The following is a 22,072-nucleotide window of genomic DNA, read 5'->3' on the forward strand; positions in this document are numbered from 1 at the left end:
ATCATGGTTGACAAAAAGATTTGAAAATAGTAGAGGGTGCACTCTGATCCGTTCAATCTAGTCCAGAACTCTCCAAAGTAGTGGTTTGTCGATTTTGGCAAACCTCGCGACAGATCAAAATGCCTTTGTTGTTTTTGGAGAGATTCCCATGGCCCAGTTTGCAGACATACACAGCTTTGAGCGCTGTGTTGCTCGCCAGGCCAATCTTGAGTAGCTACTCTACTGTCACAGACACAGAGCAGTACTCCTGTAGAAAGTGATGATGATGGCTAATTCACCTGCCTTGGAGATGTGGCAGCCACTGTCCTGTTGTAGCCCACCTGGTTTGGGTAAGTTTGTAAACTTAGCCTCTGTGGTTTGTTGATCTTCAGGCTTTGAATAGTACTGGCTTACAGTTGAAGTCAGACGTTTACATACACTTAGGTTGGAGTCATTAAAACTCGTTTTTCAACCACTCCACAAATCTCTTGTTAACAAACTATAGTTTTGGCAAGTCGGTTAGGACATCTACTTTGTGCATGACAAGTAATTTTTCCAACAATTGTTTACAGACAGATTATTTCACTTATGGGTCATTCTACAGATTCGGTGACATTTCAGTATTGTCAGTGTCCCAAGATGTACTAGTGTTATAACTTGTCAGAACATTTATCAAACTACACTTAAATTACAACATTTCAAAGTTTTACATGTTTTTAATATGGAGTAGAGAATATGATTTTAAACAGAGATGAATTTCAATACTTATATGTTTGCTTTTCTTAGGAGTATTAAGAATTTCGCCTGTCCCTATTGACCATCATGCAAATGGCGTGACTCATTTTGAGTACACAGTGTTAAATAATAATGCTTTTTTTGTTGTTAAATTAATTGTATATGCCCCCTTATTATGCATAATCCATTTTCTCAGCATAAGACATTTTATTTTCTGAGAAATTCAGGCTTTTACCCCTGTCCTTGTATTTCTTTCAACCCCGTAACGCAACAATACCCCCACTCACAATTAAATAATGGTTTGATCCTGTGGACATCATTTATGAGGAAGTGACATCATACAAGTCTTCAGAGAAGCCTTCGGGCTCTGATCAGTCCCTACACCCAAACGAGGGCATTGCGTTCATCCACCTCTGGCCTGCTGGCTCCCCTTCCTCTGCGGAAGCATAGTTCCCGCTCAGCCCAGTCAAAACTGTTCGCTGCTCTGGCACCCCAATGGTGGAACAAGCTCCCTCACGACGCCAGGACAGCGGAGTCACTCACCACCTTCCGGAGACATTTGAAACCCCACCTCTTTAAGGAATACCTGGGATAGGATAAAGTAATCCTTCTACCCCCCCCCAAAAAAAAAAAAAAGTTTAAAGTGGTTTTCCCACTGGCTATAGGGTGAATGCACCAATTTGTAAGTCGCTCTGGATAAGAGCGTCTGCTAAATGACGTAAATGTGCCCTTGAGCAAGGCACTTAACCCTAATTGCTCCTGTAAGTCGCTCTGGATAAGAGCGTCTGCTAAATGACTAAAATGTTTTTAAAAAATGTAAGCTGCTCTCTCACTTTTTATAAATATTTCATGTTTTTTAAGCACATATGGGCTTTGTCAATCTCAGGTATTCAACTCTGTTGGGGGGGGGGGATTCATAGTTAAGATTTTACCAATAATTGTTTTTATAGCTATGAAGTATAACAATGTCTTTTGTTGAATAAGGCCATGTGGCACACTGCTAGCTGCTAGCATCCCGAATTAGCAACAGATTAGCACAAAATCTTCAACCCTGTCACATTCAACCCCATCACATTTTTCAATGTTACGGGGTTGAATGGCTGTTACAGGGTTGAATAGCTGTTAAATCTTACCAATATTTAATGTATATTGCTTAATACCAATCATATTTTCTTGTTGAATGTTTGTTGTTTACGGTTTTACAGTATCAACTAAAAGTACGAGGAATTTTTGAAAATAATAACTTAAAAAAAGTGACAATTAATTTGTTCTCTCTCCTATATACATTGACATATTTAGGAGTATTATCTGCAAGTTCATGTTCATTTTACTACATAGTGATTAAAAGGATACAATATTTAGTCTTGAAGAGTAAGCAGGTCATTGACTTGACCTTGACCTACAATTTCAGATTCAACAATGGAAAAAACAGCAGCAGAAAGGAAACACACATAGAGAGGAAGGTGAGGGACATCCGCGCGCCGGTGGTCAGGTAATTCTCCTGGAAATGTAAGATCTTTAAGACACGAGGTGGTGGTGGTCATGGACACACAATCAACAGAAAATAAAGTTTTGTTGCTTTAAAGCATAATTTGGTAATGCATAAAAAGACTAGAGAATGTAAATGAAGACTAGTCTAAAAAGACATACAGTATACTGCCTTGGCAACTGGTGCGTGAGGGGTTCATGTTCACTAGCCGACTGGTTTGTACTGACATATTTAGGAGTATTATCTACAAGTTCACGTTCATTTTACTACATAGTGATTAAAAGGATACAGTAATTAGTTTTGGAGAGTAAACTGGTCATTGACTTGATCTTGACCTACAATTTCAGATTCAACAATGGCAAAAACAGCAGCAGAAAGGCAAAGATTTACCAGTAGTTCCATCCACAATGCGGATCCACCAAGTTGTTTGTGTGGCTGCAAGGCAAATTGCCTACCGTGATGTAAGCTGTATGTGCACAGTCCACAACAAGAAACTGGAATGCCAGTGTTTCAATACACAACATTTCACATTTACCCCTAAAGTTACATCAGTCGTGTCACAGAGGGAGGTTGATTGGGCAAATCCAGACATATGCGGGAAATGGTGCGTGGCCAAATATGATGACGATTTCTATCCCGGAATAATTCTAGCCACAGATGAATCCCATGTGCAGGTCAAATGCATGTGCTGTGCTGGACCAAATAGGTACTTCTGGCCACTTCTTGATGATATCCTGTGGTATCCATTTGAGGACATCTTGGAACACATTGATCCCCCTAAACCGGTGACTTCTAGGCACATGGAAATACAGAAGGAAGTGTGGGCTAGGCTCTCTCAGTAAAAATGGTGAACAAACTGTAGGCTTACCTATAGGTTATTAATGTTAAAATGTTTGCTTAATGTTCAAACATTCAAACAACACAGACATTCCTGCCATTACTCTGGATATTTCTATGAAATCAATGAAATGTTGTAACTGTTGTTAGTTTATTAATGTGTTTTAATCTGTCTAGATTTCATCTTGATTGTTTAAACTTTAAAAGCTATGTTGACAGTAGTTTAAAATGTTAAAAAATGGCAACATGTGACCTATATAGGTTATCAATGTTAAGATGTTTGCTCAATGTTCAAACAGACTCCTGCCATTATCAGATGGATATTTTTATGAAATCAATGAAATGTTGTTACTGTTATTAGTTCATTAATGTGTTTTACTCTGTCTAGCTTTCATCTAGATTCTTTAGATTTTAAAAGCTATGTTGACAGTAGGTTTAAAAATGTTTAAAATGTTTAAAAAATGGCAACATGTTAGTGATCTCAAAAGATAAAACATATGACACGTGATGCTTTTCACTCAACCCTGTTACATGATTTTCAACCCTGTTGCGGTGCATTCATCCCTGTTACGAGATTATTTTTTTACATTTTTGTATTAAATACACAAAATATAACATCAATAGTGTTTTTATTGTGTGTATTAAATCAGGGTAAATAAGGCTATTTCAATTTTGTCAGGAATTACGCAGCATTCTTGCACATTTCTTGCGAAAATGTGGAGTTAGATTAGAAATTTCTTCATCGTAAACTGGAAAGGATGGTGCTGGTCAGTTTTTCTTGATTTTCTCTTTAATTACAATATGCCATTATTTACAAGGGACATCTAAACTGTGAGATTATGCCAGAAGCTGATCTCAAGCTTATTGGAAAAATGAATAGTTGAATAACAAAATGACTGTGACGGGGTTGAATTAAATTGGGACTTGTTTGAGAAAATAATACAGAATAATAACTTAATACTCTACATTGAGATGGGAAAAGGTATTTTCTATCAAGTACACACATTACTTTGTCACATCAAATAAAAAAAAAGCTTAAGATTAATGTTCATTGTTTCATCCTCCTCAATCACAAAAGGCACCGAATCTGTAGAATGACCCTTATAATTCACTGTATCACAATTCCAGTGGGTCAGAAGTTTACATACACTAAGTTGACTGTGCCTTTAAACAGCTTGGAAAATTCCAGAAAATTATGTAATGGCTTTAGAAGCTTCTGATAGGCTAATTGACATCATTTGAGTCAATCGGAGGTGTACCTGTGGATGTATTTCAAGGCCTACCTTCAAACTCAGTGCCTCTTTGCTTGACATCATGGGGAAATCAGCCAAGACCTCAGAAAAACAATTGTAGATGCTCCCAAGTTTGGTTCATCCTTGGGAGCAATTTCCAAATGCCTGAAGGTACCACGTTCATCTGTACAAACAATAGTACGCAAGTATAAACACCATGGGACCACGCAGCCGTCATACCGCTCAGGAAGGAGATGCGTTCTGTCTCCTAGAGATGAACGCACTTTGGTGCGAAAAGTGCAAATCAATCCCAGATGCTGGAGGAAACAGGTACAAAAGTATCTATATCCACAGTAAAACGAGTTCTATATCGACATAACCTGAAAGGCCGCTCAGTAAGGAAGAAGCCACTGCTCCAAAACCGCCATAAAAAAGCCAGACTACGGTTTGCAACTGCACATGGGGACAAAGATCGTACTTTTTGGAGAAATGTCCTCTGGTCTGATGAAACAAAAATTGAACTGTTTGGCCATAATGACCATGTTATGTTTGGAGGAAAAAGGGGGTTGCTTGCAAGCCGAAGAACACCATCCCAACCATGAAGCACGTGGGTGGCAGCATCATGCTGTGGGGGTGCTTTGCTGCAGGAGGGACTGGTGCACTTCACAAAATAGATGGCATCATGAGGAAGGAAAATTATGTGGATATATTGAAGCAACATCTTAAGACATCAGTCAGGAAGTTAAAGCTTGGTCGCAAATGGGTCTTCCAAATGGACAATGACCCCAAGCATACTTCCAAAGATGTGGCAAAATGGCTTAAGGACAACAAAGTCAAGGTATTGGAGTGGCCATCACAAAGCCCTGACCTCAATCCTATAGAAAATGTGTGGGCAGAACTGAAAAAGCATGTGCGAGCAAGGAGGCCTACAAACCTGACTCCATTACACCAGCTCTGTCAGGAGGAATGGGCCAGAATTCACCCAACATATTGTGGGAAGCTTGTGGAAGGCTACCTGAAACGTTTGACCCAAGTTCAACAATTTAAAGGCATAGCTACCAAATACTAATTAAGTGTATGTAAACTTCTGACCCACTGGGAATGTGATGAAATAAATAAAAGCTGAAATAAATCATTCTCTCTACTATTATTCTGACATTTCACATTCTTAAAAAAAAGTGGTGATCCTAACTGACCTAAGACAGGGAATTTTTACTAGGATTAAATGTCAGGAATTGTGATAAACTGAGTTTAAATGGATTTGGCTAAGGTGTATGTAAACTTCCGACTTCAACTGTATCTGTTAATTGTGTTGAATAAGAACAAAACCGTTGCAATTGAGACTTTCACCTCACAACCTAAGGCAAACTTCCACCTTGATATTGAATGAATGGATTTGGGATAGTGTACATTTGCTGTGCTTCATTTGATGATTTTTAACTTTCAATTAAATATGTCATGCTGCTCATGTGACGGTGAATACAGCCTGCTGTGTCCTGATGCTGAGGTGATCCAGTGCATTTTTGTGCTGCTCCGCATCAGTGAAAAACAGGTTAGCAGGAATTTGTTCTGTGTTTGTCAATGTCATTCATTAACCCTTTACACTCATGGAAATTGGCCTATTTGAATAGGGCAACATTGAAATGTTTCTAACAGAATAAATATTAAAAGCGTATGCATGACCATGGTACCAATTAAAAGAGAACACTGGAGATTATGGGGAAATTCGGACCAAAAGTGAGGACAGAACAGTTCCAGACATTACACTGTTGATTTTACAGTGCCTTAATTTGTGTACATGCATAGTTATAGTGCCTCCAGAAAGTATTCATAACCCTTTACTTTTTCCACATTTTGTTGTTACAGCCTGAATTTAAAATGTATTAAATTGAGATGTGTCACTGGCCTACACACAATACCCCCATATTAATTAAAAATGAAATGCTGAAATGTCTTGAGTCAATAAGTATTCAACCCATTTGTTATGGCAACCCTAAATAAGTTCAGGAGTAAACATTTACTTAACAAGTCCCATAATAAGTTGCATGGACTCTATAATAATAGTAGTGTTTACCATGATTTTTGAATGACTACCTCATCTCTGTACCCCACACATACAATTACCTCTAAGGTCCCTCAGTCGAGTAGTGAATTTCAAACACCGATTCATCCACAAAGACCAGGGAGGTTTTCCAATGCCTTGCAAGGAAGAGCACCTATTGGTAGATGGGTAAAAACTCTGTGCGGTTGTTTTGGGCCCTGTACAAGGCCCGGTGAGTTTGGGGGGGTTCCCCCCCTCTCTTACAGCTGGCAATGTTATAAGAATCCCCCCCCCCCCCCCCCCCCCCCCCCCCATCCTCCACATGCTCTGTTTAGCTAGCTCATCGTTTACAATAGGTAAAGTGAATGGGAAAATAAGTTTGAAGTGTCCTCACCTGTCTGTGTGTTATTTCAACATCAACAAAAACTCCATAACTTGAAAGACCTGATTGCTAAGGTCATTTTAAGATGTGAGGCTTGAAAACCATTTCAGCCATTTTGGCACAGTAACGCACTACCCAAACCAGACCAACTGGTTTCAAGTGGCCAAGAGACATCATGTGATCTACTACTGCAATCTAGTGGACGAACTGGGAATCAGACAAGTGATATATTTAAATCAATGGATAGGTAGAGACTTCAGCTTTTTCCTCATACAGTAGGTAAATCATTAATGTAAGACAAAAAATGAAGGCATGGCACGTTGTACAAGCCCTGCACTTTTAAAATGGCTGTGTTCCTATGGGGATTTGCGCATGTTTAGAGCGCCGCTATTCGGTTTAATATCTGACAAAATATGTTTATTGAATTTCTTTAAAATCCTTTTGGAACAGTAATTGGTGACATATTTGATCCCAAACCTAGACTTTCAAATCTCTTATTCAAATCTCTAATATAAAAAAGCAGACATTGAATATCCCTTTGAGCATGGTGAAGTTATTAATTACACTTTGGATGGTGTATCAATACACCCAGTCACTACAAAGATACAGGCGTCCGTCCTAACTCAGTTGCCGGAGAGGAAGGAAACCGGTTAGGAATTTCACCATGAGGCCAATGGGGACTTTAAAACAGTTACAGAGTTTAATGGCGTTGATGGGCAAAAACTGAGGATGGATCAACAACATTGTAGTTACTCCACAATACTAACCTAATTGACAGAGTGGAAAGAAGGAAGCCTGTACAGAATACAAAAACAGTGGTGTGAAAAAGTGTTTGCCCCCTTCCTGATTTCTTTGCATGTTTGTCACACTTAAAATGTTTCAGATCAAACAAATTTAAACATTAGTCAAAGATAACACAAGTAAACACAAAATGCAGTTTTGAAATGAAGGTTGTTATTATTAAGGGAAAACAAAATCCAAACCCACATGGCCCTGTGTGAAAAAGTGATTGCCCCCTACAACCTAATAACTGGTTGGGCCACCCTTAGCAGCAACAACTGCAATCAAGTGTTTGCGATAACTTGGAATTAGTCTTTTACAGCGCTGTGGAGGAATTTTGGCCCACTCATCTTTGCAGAATTGTTGTAATTCAGCCACATTGGAGGGTTTTCGAGCATGAACTGCCTTTTTAAGGTCATGCCACAGCATCTCAATAGGATTCAGGTCAGGACTTTGATTAGGCCACTCCAAAGTCTTCATTTTGTTTTTCTTCAGCCATTCAGAGGTGGACTTGCTGGTGTGTTTTGGATCATTGTCCTGCTGCAGAACCCAAGTTTGCTTCAGCTTGAGGTCACAAACAGATGGCCGGACATTCTCCTTCAGGATTTTTTGGTAGACAGCAGAATTCATGGTTCCATTTATCACAGCAAGTCTTCTAGGTCCTGAAGCAGCAAAACAGGCCCAGACCATCACACTACCACCGCCATATTTTACTGTTGGTATGATGTTCTTTTTCTAAAATGCGGTGTTACTTTTACGCCAGATGTAATGAGACACACACCTGCCAAGAAGTTCAACTTTTGTCTCGTCAGTCCACAGAGTATTTTCCCAAAGGTCTTGGGGATCATCAAGATGTTTTCTGGCAAAAATGAGACGAGCCTTGATGTTCTTTTTGCTCAGCAGTGGTTTTCGTCTTGGAACTCTGCCATGCAGGCCATTTTTGCCCAGTCTCTTTCTTATAGTGGAGTCATGAACACTGACCTTAACTGAGGCAAGTGAGGCCTGCAGCTCTTTGGATGTTGTTGTGGGGTCTTTTGTGACCTCTTGGATGAGTCGTCGCTGCGCTCTTGGGGTAATTTCGTTCGGCCAGCCACTCCTGGGAAGGTTCACCACTGTTCCATGTTTTCGCCATTTGTGGATAATGGCTCTCACTGTGGTTCGCTGGAGTCCCAAAGCTTTAGAAATGGCTTTATAACCTTTTCCAGACTGATGGATCTCAATTACTTTATTTCTCATTTGTTCCTGAATTTCTTTGGATCTCGGCATGATGTCTAGCTTTTGAGGATCTTTTGGTCTACTTCACTTTGTCAGGCAGGTCCTATTTAAGTGATTCCTTGATTGAGAACAGGTGTGGCAGTAATCAGGCCTGGGTGTGGCTAGAGGAATTGAACTCAGATGTGATAAACCACAGTTGAGTTGTGTTGTAACGGGGGGCAAACACTTTTTCACACAGGGCCATGTAGGTTTGGGTTTTGTTTTCCCTTAATAATAACAACCTTCATTTCAAAACTGCATTTTGTGTTTACTTGTGTTATCTTTGACTAATATTTAAATTTGTTTGATGATCTGAAACATTTAAGTGTGACAAACATGCAAACAAATAACAAATCAGGAAGGGGGCAAACACTTTTTCACACCACTGTATTCCAAAACATGCATCCTGTTTGCAACAAGGCACTAAAGTAATACAAAGTGTTATGTTTGGGGCAAATCCAATACAACACATTACTGAGTACCACTCTCCATATTTTCAAGCATAGTGGTGGCTGCATCATTTCCATTGAGGAACTGAAGCAAGTACACTTGAAGTTTTTTATTTGGAACACAGACCTTCATCCCAACCATCACACAATTACTGTTGTCGTTTACTTAATCCAAAAACATTCCATTATAAATCACAATCTGGGTCAGGTGGGCATAATTTTGAAGATTATTCTATTGCCAACATGACCAGCTAAATTATAAAATATGATCTTACAGTGTAATTTTGGTGTGCATAGAATGGAGTCATGAGTACATTCAAGTGCGTGTTCGGCGGCAAATTTTCTTCACAATATGACAATCATAGGCTCATTCTGTTCCTAATATGGAAATGTGAAGTGCACATTTGAACCCACAGGTGTGTGGTTTGCTTGTATGACATCAAAGCGGTATTATTAAAATCCTCAACATCTCATCTTTCAGAACACATTGACTCCTCTCGATTTACAGCATTCCCCTCACTCAGACAACAACACATTTGCTAAAGTAGCCCAATTAGCAGAAGGGATGGGGCATCTTTTTGTTGCGTGAGGTACACACGAAACCCATACAGCGATGTAAAGCAGAGAGCCTGAGCTCTGGCGTCATATACAGTGCATTTGGAAAGTATTCAGACCCCTTCACTTTTTCCACATTTTGTTACGTTATTGCCTTATGCTAAAATGGATTAAATTAAAACAGAAATGCCTTATTTACCTAAATATTAAGACCCTTTGCTATGAGACTCAAAATGAGCTCAGGTGCATCCTGTTTCCATTGATCATCCTTGATGTTTCTACAACTTGATTGGAGTCCACCTGTGGTAAATTCAAGTGATTGGACATGATTTGGAAAGGCACACACCTGTCTATATACAGTGCATTCAGAAAGTATTCAGACCCCTTGACTTTTTCCACATTTTGTTCACGTTACAGCCTTACTCTAAAATGGATTAAATATCTACACACAATACCCCATAATGACAAAGCAAAAACAGGTTTTTAGTAATGTTAGCAAATGTATTACAAATAAAAACAGAAATGCCTTATTTACATACGTATACAGACCCTTTGCTATGAGACTCAAAATTGAGCTCAGATGCATCCTGTTTCCGTTGATCATCCTTGAGACGTTTCTACAACTTGATTGGAGTCCACCTGTGGTAAATTAAATTGATTGGACTTGATTTGGAAAGGCACACACCAGAGCAAAAACCAAGCCATGAGGTCGAAGGAATTGTCTGTAGAGCTCAGAGACAGGATTGTGTCGAGGCACAGATCTGGGAAAGGATATCAAAATATTTCTGCAGCATTGAAGGTCCCCAAGAACACAGTGGCCTCGATCATTGTTAAATGGAAGAAGTTTGGAACCACCAAGACTCTTCCTAGAGCAGGCCGCCCGGCCAAACTGAGCAATCGGGAGAGAAGGGCCTTGGTCAGGGAGGTGACCAAGAACCCGATGGTCACTCTGACAGAGCTCCAGAGTTCCTCTGTGGAGATGGGAGAACCTTCCAGAAGGAAAACCATCTCTGCAGCACTCCACCAATCAGGTTCTTTATGGTAGAGTGGACAGACGGAAGCCACTCCTCAGTAAAAGGCACATGACAGCCCGCTTGGAATTTGCCAAAAGGCGCCTAAAGGACTCTTAGACCATGAGAAACAAGATTCTCTGGTCTGATGAAACCAAGATTGAACTCTTTGGACTGAATTCCAAGCTTCACGTCTGGGGGAAACCTGGCATCATCCCTACGGTGAAGCATGGTGGTGGCAGCATCATGCTGTGGGGATGTTTTTCAGTGGCAGGGACTGGGAGACTAGTCAGGATCGTGGGATAGATGAACGGAGCAAAGTACAGAGAGATCCTTGATAAAAACCTGCTCCAGAGTGCTCAGGACCTCAGACTGGGGCGAAGGTTCACCTTCCAACAGGACAACAACCCTAAGCACACAACCAAGACAACGCAGGAGTGGCTTCAGAACAAGTCTGAATGTCCTTGAGTGGCCCAGGTAGAGCCCGAACTTGAACCCGATCGAACATCTCTGGAGAGACCTGAAATTAGCTGTGCAGCGACGCTCACCATCCAAACTGACAGAGCTTGAGAGGATCTGCAGAGAAGAATGGGAGAAACTCCCCAAATACAGGTGTGCCAAGCTTGTAGCGTCATACCCAAGAAAGAAGACTTGAGGCTGTAATCGCTGCCAAAGGTGCTTCAACAAAGTACTGAGTAAAGGTTCTGAATACTGTTTTGGTTTTGTCATTATGGGGTATTGATTAGGGGGGGGGGAAACAATTTAATCAATTTTAGAATAAGGCTGTAGTTTAACTAAATGTGGAAAAAGTGAAGGTGTCTGAATACGTTCCGAATGCACTGTATTGTATGTTACTGTACAGCCACTGCGTTTAAATTTAGGTGCTTTTCAATGACCAAATCTGCTTTTTTCAACCCGTGTACGGGATGACAGGTACTGTGAGTATAAAGGACTACCCAGGTAACCTAATGATTTTCCTGGAAACCTTCAGAAAGTCCCCTCTAACTGGGATATAATGGGTATGTCATTCCATTAGTAGTCATCGAGACATGCATGCATTGATAGAGGGCGACATAAACATTTTATTATGGAGCTGTATTAAAGCCTAGTCAATATACTGTAGGTTATTCTATTGCTATTTTAAAAAATGAGGATATTGCTGTTACTCATAGAAGACTACATTTAATCTGTCTTTTAACACCCCATCTGCCTTGGCTGCTCTCTCTGACTCTGCAGCACCTGAAGGACAAGTTCTGAAACTTGGTTGCTGGGTGGGATGGGAAGGGGTGGGAGGCATGCTTTCCGGGTAGGGAGGGAGGAAGCGGGTGGGTGGATGGGGACTGAGGGGAGGAATGGGTTTGGGTCATCTTTGTATGTTTTTATTTGAATGTTTCTGAACCTGTAACCCCCCTCTGAAAAAGAAAAATGACAAAACTGAATAAAAAGTTGGTCACCCCAAATAAAGTACTGGAACTTCATTTTCTACAGGGGTGCTGAATGTTCAGACTCTGGAGGAGGTGGTGATGTGGTCTATGGTTCCATGGTCCAGTTCTGCAAGTACCGCTTTGAATATGTACGTTTCCCATAGTCCTATACAGTGGGGAGAACAAGTATTTGATACACTGCCGATTTTGCAGGTTTTCCTACTTACAAAGCATGTAGAGGTCTGTTTTTTTTAAATCATAGGTACACTTCAACTGTGAGAGACGGAATTTGAAAAAGAAATCCTGAAAATCACATTGTATGATTTTTAAGTAATTAATTTGCATTTTATTGCATGACATAGGTATTTGATACATCAGAAAAGCAGAACTTAATATTTGGTACAGAAACCTTTGTTTGCAATTACAGAGATCATACGTTTCCTGTAGGTCTTGACCAGGTTTGCACACACTGCAGCAGGGATTTTGGCCCACTCCTCCATACAGACCTTCTCCAGATCCTTCAGGTTTCGGGGCTGTCGCTGGGCAATACAGACTTTCAGCTCCCTCCAAAGATTTTCTATTGGGTTCAGGTCTGGAGACTGGCTAGGCCACTCCAGGACCTTGAGATGCTTCTTACGGAGCCACTCCTTAGTTGCCCTGGCTGTGTGTTTCGGGTCGTTGTCATGCTGGAAGACCCAGCCACGACCCATCTTCAATGCTCTTACTGAGGGAAGGAGGTTGTTGGCCAAGATATCACGATACATGGCCCCATCCATCCTCCCCTCAATACGGTGCAGTCCTCCTGTCCCCTTTGCAGAAAAGCATCCCCAAAGAATGATGTTTCCACCTCCATGCTTCATGGTTGGGATGGTGTTCTTGGTTGTACTCATCCTTCTTCTTCCTCCAGACACGGCGAGTGGAGTTTAGACCATAAAGCTCTATTTTTGTCTCATCAGACCACATGACCTTCTCCCATTCCTCCTCTGGATCATCCAGATGGTCATTGGCAAACTTCAGACGGGCCTGGACATGCGCTGGCTTGAGCAGGGGGACCTTGCGTGCGCTGCAGGATTTTAATCCATGACGGCGTAGTGTGTTACTAATGGTTTTCTTTGAGACTGTGGTCCCAGCTCTCTTCAGGTCATTGACCAGGTCCTGCCGTGTAGTTCTGGGCTCATCCCTCACCTTCCTCATGATCATTGATGCCCCACGAGGTGAGATCTTGCATGGAGCCCCAGACCGAGGGTGATTGACCGTCATCTTGAACTTCTTCCATTTTCTAATAATTGCACCAACAGTTGTTGCCTTCTCACCAAGCTGCTTGCCTATTGTCCTGTAGCCCATCCCAGCCTTGTGCAGGTCTACAATTTGATCCCTGATGTCCTTACACAGCTCTCTGGTCTTGGCCATTGTGGAGAGGTTGGAGTCTGTTTGAGTGTGTGGCAGGTGTCTTTTATACATGTAACGAGTTCAAACAGGTGCAGTTAATACAGGTAATGAGTGGAGAACAGGAGGGCTTCTTAAAGAAAAACTAACAGGTCTGTGAGAGCCGGAATTCTTACTGGTTGGTAGGTGATCAAATACTTATGTCATGCAATAAAATGCAAATTAATTACTTAAAAATCATACAATGTGATTTTCTGGATTTTTGTTTTAGATTCCGTCTCTCACAGTTGAAGTGTACCTATGATAAAAAATTACAGACCTCTACATGCTTTGTAAGTAGGAAAACCTGCAAAATCGGCAGTGTATCAAATACTTGTTCTCCCCACTGTATACGAGTTATCCTCTTTTGACAAACAAAAATGTTTTAGTATTTGTAAATAGCCAAAATCTATAACGGTAATCAATAGTGTCTTTGTTCTGTAAAAACATCTTAATAAACTCTGATAATTTCCCCTTACTTTGATTACCATCCCGGATCATGATTAGGGTTTTTGCTGTTATGACATTCTATCAACATCCACGTCAGTATCACACTTTATCATTGAGTCATATCTTGTGTGTGTGTGTTGTTGTTGCAGCTGTCATTCTCTCCCACCACTCCTTTGGGCAGCCATTTGAGGGTGCTGGCTCTGCTGGTGAGCATGCTGCTGACCTGTTGTGGCCTGCTGGGACACCCCTATGGCATGCACACCATCGCCTTCATGGCTTCTGAGGTAGGAGGCTAGAAGGTGGATCTCAAGTGTATTTCCTTGATTCATCTTCTCTCCTCAGGAGAGGAATGTTTCTCCAATGCATTTTGAGATGGAGGCGACTTTAAAAAGTCTCTATTGGATCCTCTTACCTTTGTTTCTCTAATGTATATGGATAAACATTTACTGTGTAGTGCTTCTCTCTGTTTTATGTATACAACATGGCCTTATCTGATGATGCTCCCTGTTATCTAAAGAGACCATTGTTTTCTTATGTTTCCTTTCAGTGTATTCTGGTATCCGTTAGAACTGGACATGTCATTATTCGGTAAGTGATTGTGTTGGCAATATTGTATATCTTGTATGAACCCATTACCAACTGGTGGTACATCTGAAAAGTGGACACACACTCACACACTCTTAACCACATGTTCCTGCTCCCTCTAGGTTCTCTATCCACCTGTGGGACCTGAACCATGAGGGCACTTGGGAGAGTAAGGGATCCTACGTCTCCTGCACTGACTTTGTGATGGATCTGGCTCTGCAAGGCTGGACCTCATGCATCACATCCACATGCTGATGAGTTCAAACCCCGTCCTCAGACATCTGTCACACAAAGCAAGCACACAATAGTGGCATGTCCCTATTTGAGTTATTACTATTGCATTACTAGTGTTGTAACTAAGGTCCATTCATCATTAGGTCCCTTCTTGTTGTAACCATAATGTCTTATTTCTACCACCTCCCCTTCTTACCCCTCCCCCTTCTCAGCTGTTCGGTACCATCTGGCTCTCCATTGCCAGCCTGGTGATCTTCATTGCAGCTACGCTACCTGTTCGACGAAGTCCGTCGCCACAAGAACTACCTCTGCGTCATCCACAACATGGAGGCCAGGTTTGTTGCTCAATCAACTAGCTTTATCTGTCTTCAAAGAGGGTGGCAGTACTTGTGTAGCCTGTTTGAATGACCTTTTATATTATACTGTATCTAACTATGCTCTGAGGCACATTTGAAGGCAAAATGAAAGCAAAAGGCGGATTTCCGTGGTCTAAGAAGAAAATGGACAAAGTGTTGTTCTTCTAAATATGTTGCTGATTGGTTGATTGCAGGTTTGCTGTGGCCACCTCTGATGAGCTGGTAGCCAACAATGATGACTGTGCTATCTGCTGGGACTCCATGACTACAGAACGCAAGCTGCCCTGTGGACATCTCTTCCACAAGTGAGCAGCTGTCTGTAAACTGTAACTCTTTTCTCCCGCGCTGTGCACATTTGAACAACCGCAACATCTATCTGTTGTCGTTTGCAATGGCTATTGGATATGTATATATTGATGTTTAAATGTCTGGGGGAAATATTTTTGGCTGGTGGACATCAACTGATAGTGATTGAATGATGTGAGTCCTCCACCTTCCAATGTGGAAGTGCTATATAAATGTAGAATATATAAATGTAGAATATATAAATGTAGAATATACACTGCTCAAAAAAATAAAGGGAACACTAAAATAACACATCCTAGATCTGAATGAATGAAATAATCTTATTAAATACTTTTTTCTTTACATAGTTGAATGTGCTGACAACAAAATCACACAACAATTATCAATGGAAATCAAATGTATCAACCCATGGAGGTCTGGATTTGGAGTCACCCTCAAAATTAAAGTGGAAAACCACACTACAGGCTGATCCAACTTTGATGTAATGTCCTTAAAACAAGTCAAAATGAGGCTCAGTAGTGTGTGTGGCCTCCACGTGCCTGTATGACCTCCCTACAACGGCTGGGCATGCTCCTGATGAGGTGGCAGATGGTCTCCTGAGGGATCTCCTCCCAGACCTGGACTAAAGCATCCGCCAACTCCTGGACAGTCTGTGGTGCAACGTGGCGTTGGTGGATGGAGCGAGACATGATGTCCCAGATGTGCTCAATTGGATTCAGGTCTGGGGAACGGGCGGGCCAGTCCATAGCATCAATGCCTTCCTCTTGCAGGAACTGCTGACACACTCCAGCCACATGAGGTCTAGCATTGTCTTGCATTAGGAGGAACCCAGGGCCAACCGCACCAGCATATGGTCTCACAAGGGGTCTGAGGATCTCATCTCGGTACCTAATGGCAGTCAGGCTACCTCTGGCGAGCACATGGAGGGCTGTGCGGCCCCCCAAAGAAATGCCACCCCACACCATGACTGACCCACCGCCAAACCGGTCATGCTGGAGGATGTTGCAGGCAGCAGAACGTTCTCCCCGGCGTCTCCAGACTCTGTCACGTCTGTCACGTGCTCAGTGTGAACCTGCTTTCATCTGTGAAGAGCACAGGGCGCCAGTGGCGAATTTGCCAATCTTGGTGTTCTCTGGCAAATGCCAAATGTCCTGCACGGTGTTGGGCTGTAAGCACAACCCCCACCTGTGGACGTCGGGCCCTCATACCACCCTCATGGAGCAGACACATGCACATTTGTGGCCTGCTGGAGGTCATTTTGCAGGGCTCTGGCAGTGCTCCTCCTGCTCCTCCTTGCACAAAGGCAGAGGTAACAGTCCTGCTGCTGGGTTGTTGCCCTCCTATGGCCTCCTCCACGTCTCCTGATGTACTGGCCTGTCTCCTGGTAGCGCCTCCATGCTCTGGACACTACGCTGACAGACACAGCAAACCTTCTTGCCACAGCTCGCATTGATGTGCCATCCTGGATGAGCTGCACTACCTGAGCCACTTGTGTGGGTTGTAGAATCAGTCTCATGCTACCACTAGAGTGAAAGCACCGCCAGCATTCAAAAGTGACCAAAACATCAGCCAGGAAGCATAGGAACTGAGAAGTGGTCTGTGGTCACCACCTGCAAAACCAGTCCTTTATTGGGGGTGTCTTGCTAATTGCCTATAATTTCCACCTGTTGTCTATTCCATTTGCACAACAGCATGTGAAATTTATTGTCAATCAGTGTTGCTTCCTAAGTGGACAGTTTGATTTCACAGAAGTGTGATTGACTTGGAGTTACATTGTGTTGTTTAAGTGTTCCCTTTATTTTTTTGAGCAGTGCATAAATGCCTTTGTGTGCCCAGCTCCTGCCTGCCCTCCTGGTTGGAGCAGTACACGTTATGTCCCACATGCTGTATGTCTCTGAACATCAGTGAGGGGGCCAGAGGAGAGGCAGAGGGACCCCCTGCTGGAGGACAACATGGGCCCTGGAGGCCCCGGGCCTGAGGCACGGCCATACCTCAACCAGCACAGCCACTTTTTCCTCTTTGACTGTGAGGCCCCAAAACTCCTCCAGTATCCTAATTTCTCTACTAGCTCTCAGAACCACTCTATTTATGTATGCAATTTATTGAACTGGGAAAAGACACAATCAACAGTTTGGCTTCCTCATCAATGTTAATGTTCCTATGAAAATAAATGACAGTAGTCCCTAGACTCCCTAGTTTTGTTGTTGTTTTCTGCATCAGGTCTTAGTATCTGTAGGGCTAAGAGCATGCGCGAGAGTAACACCCATAAAATATGCAGATAGACATCCCCTCAGCGGTTACTCTGAAACAGTTAGCAACTGTTCAAGCTTTTCTCTAAACACAAGACACCCGTATACAGTGTAGTACACCTCTCATGAATATTCTATGAGCTTGTACTTACATGTATTTCACCCTACAAGGTTGTCGAATTGCAAGCTGGCTGCTCAGTTTCTCAGTGGAAGTCATGCACACAACCAACATCCTGGGCATTGTACAACAGGCCAACAACTCCCAGCTTAATGCCATGGTCAGTATTCCTATGGTCCATTGATCCATGACTTGTGTGCTTCCAGTGCCTTGTGCAATTATTGTGTTAACATTCACCTGTCCTATTCTTTCATGTCAGTGACAATGAAGAAAATTAGGTAAATATTGGATGTTTGAAATAATGATAATTCTCCTCTCTCACTATCTTTAGGACCATCAGATGGGGGATATGTTCCCTCAGGTTCCCTACCATCTGGTGCTCCAGGACTTACAGCTGACCCACTCTGTAGAGGTCACCACTGACAACATCCTGGTGGGACGCATCGTGGTGCCTTTCTCCACACAGGTCAATCCAGTCCCACTCCCACCACAAACCCTTTCTCACACAGGTCAATCCAGTCCCACTCCCACCACAAACCCTTTCTCACACAGGTCAATCCAGTCCCACTCCCACCACAAACCCTTTCTCACACAGGTCAATCCCACATCTCTAACAAAAGGTGTTTGTGTCTACTTATGTGAGTTTATGTTACTCCTTGGATGGTACATTAACATAGGGGAATACTAAAACAGAATTCAGGGTCAATTCATCCTATGAGCCAATATCACAAATTACTTATAAAATGTTTTGAGTGGGATACCTGACTTCAACAGTAAATCCAGGATAGTCCCTAAAAGGTATGCTGTGCTCCTCTTCCTGTCCAGCCTGTGGATCGCATAGTCTCCCAGGTCAACCTCTCCCCAGAGGATGTGGGTGGGGCCAGCGGGACTTCAGAGGTCGTGACCCCTGAGGTGGAGGACTTTGAGCTCAGGTGCAGCCGCTTCTCCAAGTCAGCCGAGGAGAGACAGAAGATGCTGCAGCAGAGGAAAGATGACATACTGCTACGAGCATGCAGGTACTGTGTCTGCTTATTTAAAACCACTGTTTTCCATAGACTTCAATGGAACACTTCCGGTTCCTAACCTGCTAGCCTGGATTTTCAAATTACAGTCTATTATGGGCAGTGTGAATTATGCAAATTGTCTATTTGTCCTCCTATTATTACCTTTCTATGCTCTATTTGTGCACGCTTGTCTATTGATGTTTTTGTTTTAATATTTTGTCCTGTATTTTACCCTGTGTTTTTTCCATTTCATGCTGCTCTATTCCATTGACATCCATTTAGCTCATTCTGTTTCTCATGCTCCTGTTAATGGTACTAATCTATTAGCAGCACTGGCTAATCAGCCCTAATGATGATGAGGCACTGGGCAGCACTGACCCCATTAGCACACCCATGTTCCCTGGCCCCATAACTCTAACACACCGGGCTTCAAATAGTACTTTTCTTTCAAATACTTTGGGCATTGAAATTGCCAGACGGGCAGGGTTTGCAGTTGCACTTTTGGGACTATTCAATTGGTTCCATTGCACCAGGCAAGCTAAATCAACCTGAGCTAAAGTATTTGAAAGGAAACCAATATAAACCACAAGCCTAACCCTAGCTTAATGTTCACATCCCGGTTCAACCCTGACCCTCAGCCACAACCCTAACCCTTTTCTATGTCTCCTCTCTCAGGAGATATCTAACTAAGAGCCCTGAGGAAGCTGCTGCCATGAACGACGAAGATGATGATGAGTACGATGAAGGTCTGCCCTTCAGTAAGAGTTATAGGATTATAAGTCACGCAGGTCTCCCTGCACCACCAAACCTGCCCCTCTAGGTCCCAGAGTCTTTCTAGGGCTGAAGTAGTCTACTGAATAGACTATCTCAAATAAAAGAAAATCTTATGTCACATGCTTCGTAAAAAACAGGTGTAGACTAACAGTGAAATGCTTACTTATGGGCTCTTCCCAACAATGCAGAGAGAAAAATATAGAAACAATTATAACACGAGGAATAAATACACAATGAGTAACGATAACTTGGCTATATACACAGGGTACCAGTACCGAGTCGATGTGCAGGGGTACATATAGGTAGGGGTAAAGTGATTAGGCAATAGGATAGATAATAGACAGTAGCAGCAGCGTTTGTGATGAGGCAAAAGAGTTAGTGCAAAGAGGGTCAATGCAGATTGTCTAGGTAGCTATTTGGTTAACTATTTAGTAGTCTTATGTTTTTTTCAAATCAAATCAAATTGTATTTGTCACATGCGCCGAATACAACAGGTGTGGACCTTACCGTGAAATGCTTACTCACAAGCCCTTAATCAACAATGCAGTTAAAGAAATAAAGAAAATATTTACTAAATAAAATAATGTTGAAAACAAAATAAAAAGTAACACAATAAAATAACAATAACGAGGCTATATACAGAGGGTATTGGTACTGAGTCAATGTGCGGGGGTACAGGTTAGTCGAGGTACATTTTGTACATGTAGGTAGGGGTTTGGGGGTAGAAGCTGTTCAGGGTCCTGTTGGTTCCAGACTTGGTGCATCGGTACCGCTTGCCGTGCGGTTAGCAGAGAAAAGTCTGTGACTTGGGTGGCTGGAGTCTGACAGTGTTTAGGGCCTTCCTCTGACACTGCCTGGTGTAGAGGTCATGGATGGCAGGGAGCTCGGTGGACTGGGCCGTACGCACTACCCTCTGTAGCACCTTGTGGTCGATGCCATGCAGTTGCCATACCAAGCGGTGATGCAGCCAGTCAAGATGCTCTCAATGCAAGTTAGAATTTTGTAAAGTTAGTGTGGGAGAGGTGGAAAAATTATTGTTATCGATCAATAATGACAAACCTCCTGGCATTGTCAACTTAGATGGAAAGCTGCTGAGGATGGTAGCTGACTCTATAGCCACTCCTATCTGTCATATCTTTAATCTGAGCCTAGAGGAAAGTCTTTGTCCTCAGGCCTGGAGGGAAGCCAAAGTCATTCCGCTACCGAAGAATGGTAAAGCGGCCTTTACTGGTTCTAACAGAAGACCTATAAGCTTGCTGCCAGCTCTTAGCAAACTGTGTTTGACCAAATACAATGCTATTTCTCTGTAAATAAATTAACAACAGGACTTTCAGCATGCTTATAGGGAAGGGCACTCAACATGTACTGTACTGACACAAATGACTGATGATTGGTTGAAAGAAATTGATAATAAGAAGATTGTGGGAGCTGTACTGTTAGATTTCAGTGCAGCCTTTGATATTATTGACCATAACCTGTTGTTGAAAAAACGTATGTGTTATGGCTTTTCAACCTCTGCCATATCGTGGATTCAGAGCTATCTATCTATTTTTTTTTAAATGGAAGCTCTCTAGGCCCTCTACTCTTTTCTATTTTTACCAATGACCTGCCACTGGCATTAAACAAAGCATGTGTGTCCATGTATGCTGATGATTCAACCATATACGCATCAGCAACCACAGCTAATGAAGTCACTGAACTGGTCCTGAACATCTCTAAAACTAAGAGCATTGTATTTGGTACAAATCATTCTCTAAGTTCTAGACCTCAGCTGAATCTGGTAATGAATGGTGTGGCTGTTGAACAAGTTGAGGAGACTAAATTACTTGGCGTTACCTTAGATTGTAAACTATCATGGTCAAAACATATAGATTCAATGGTTGTAAAGATGGGGAGAGGTCTGTCCGTAATAAAGAGATGCTCTGCTTTTTGACACCACATTCCAAAAAGCAAGTTCTGCAGGCTCTAGTTTTGTCTAATCTTGATTATTGTCCAGTCGTGTGGTCCAGTGCTGTAAAGAAAGACCTAGTTAAGCTGCAGCTGGCCCAGAACAGAGCGGCACGTCTTGCTCTTCATTGTAATCAGAGGGCTGATATAAATACTATGCATGCCAGTCTCTCTTGGCTAAGAGTTGAGGAGCGACTGACTGCATCACTTCTTCTTTTTATAAGAATCATTGTGTTGAAAATCCCAAATTGTTTGCAATAGTCAATTTACACACAGCTCTGACACACACACTTACCCCACCAGACATGCCACCAGGGGTCTTTTCACAGTCCCCAAATCCAGGACAAATTCAAGAAAGCGTTCCATCTCATATTGCTCAGATAAACAGCAAACCTGGTTTCAAAAACAGATAAAGCAACACCTCATGGCACAACGCCTCTCCCCTATTTGACCTAGA

At 42.2% G+C, this 22,072-nt stretch overlaps 1 pseudogene across 1 annotated transcript; it reads left to right on the plus strand.

The window, feature by feature from the left end:
* The first annotated feature begins 119 nt into the window (after positions 1-119).
* LOC311136978 (E3 ubiquitin-protein ligase AMFR-like) lies at positions 120-20,941 on the plus strand (annotated as a pseudogene). The gene is made up of 13 exons (XR_014615447.1): positions 120-224; positions 2,130-2,206; positions 12,232-12,316; positions 14,192-14,326; positions 14,590-14,630; positions 14,750-14,881; positions 15,074-15,196; positions 15,412-15,522; positions 17,360-17,548; positions 17,944-18,050; positions 18,222-18,356; positions 18,716-18,906; positions 19,570-20,941. The product of XR_014615447.1 is annotated as an E3 ubiquitin-protein ligase AMFR-like (transcript).
* The last annotated feature ends 1,131 nt before the right edge of the window (positions 20,942-22,072 follow it).

This window comes from Coregonus lavaretus, assembly GCF_964263955.1.
Source record: "Coregonus lavaretus genome assembly, chromosome: 11".
NCBI lineage: Eukaryota > Metazoa > Chordata > Actinopteri > Salmoniformes > Salmonidae > Coregonus > Coregonus lavaretus.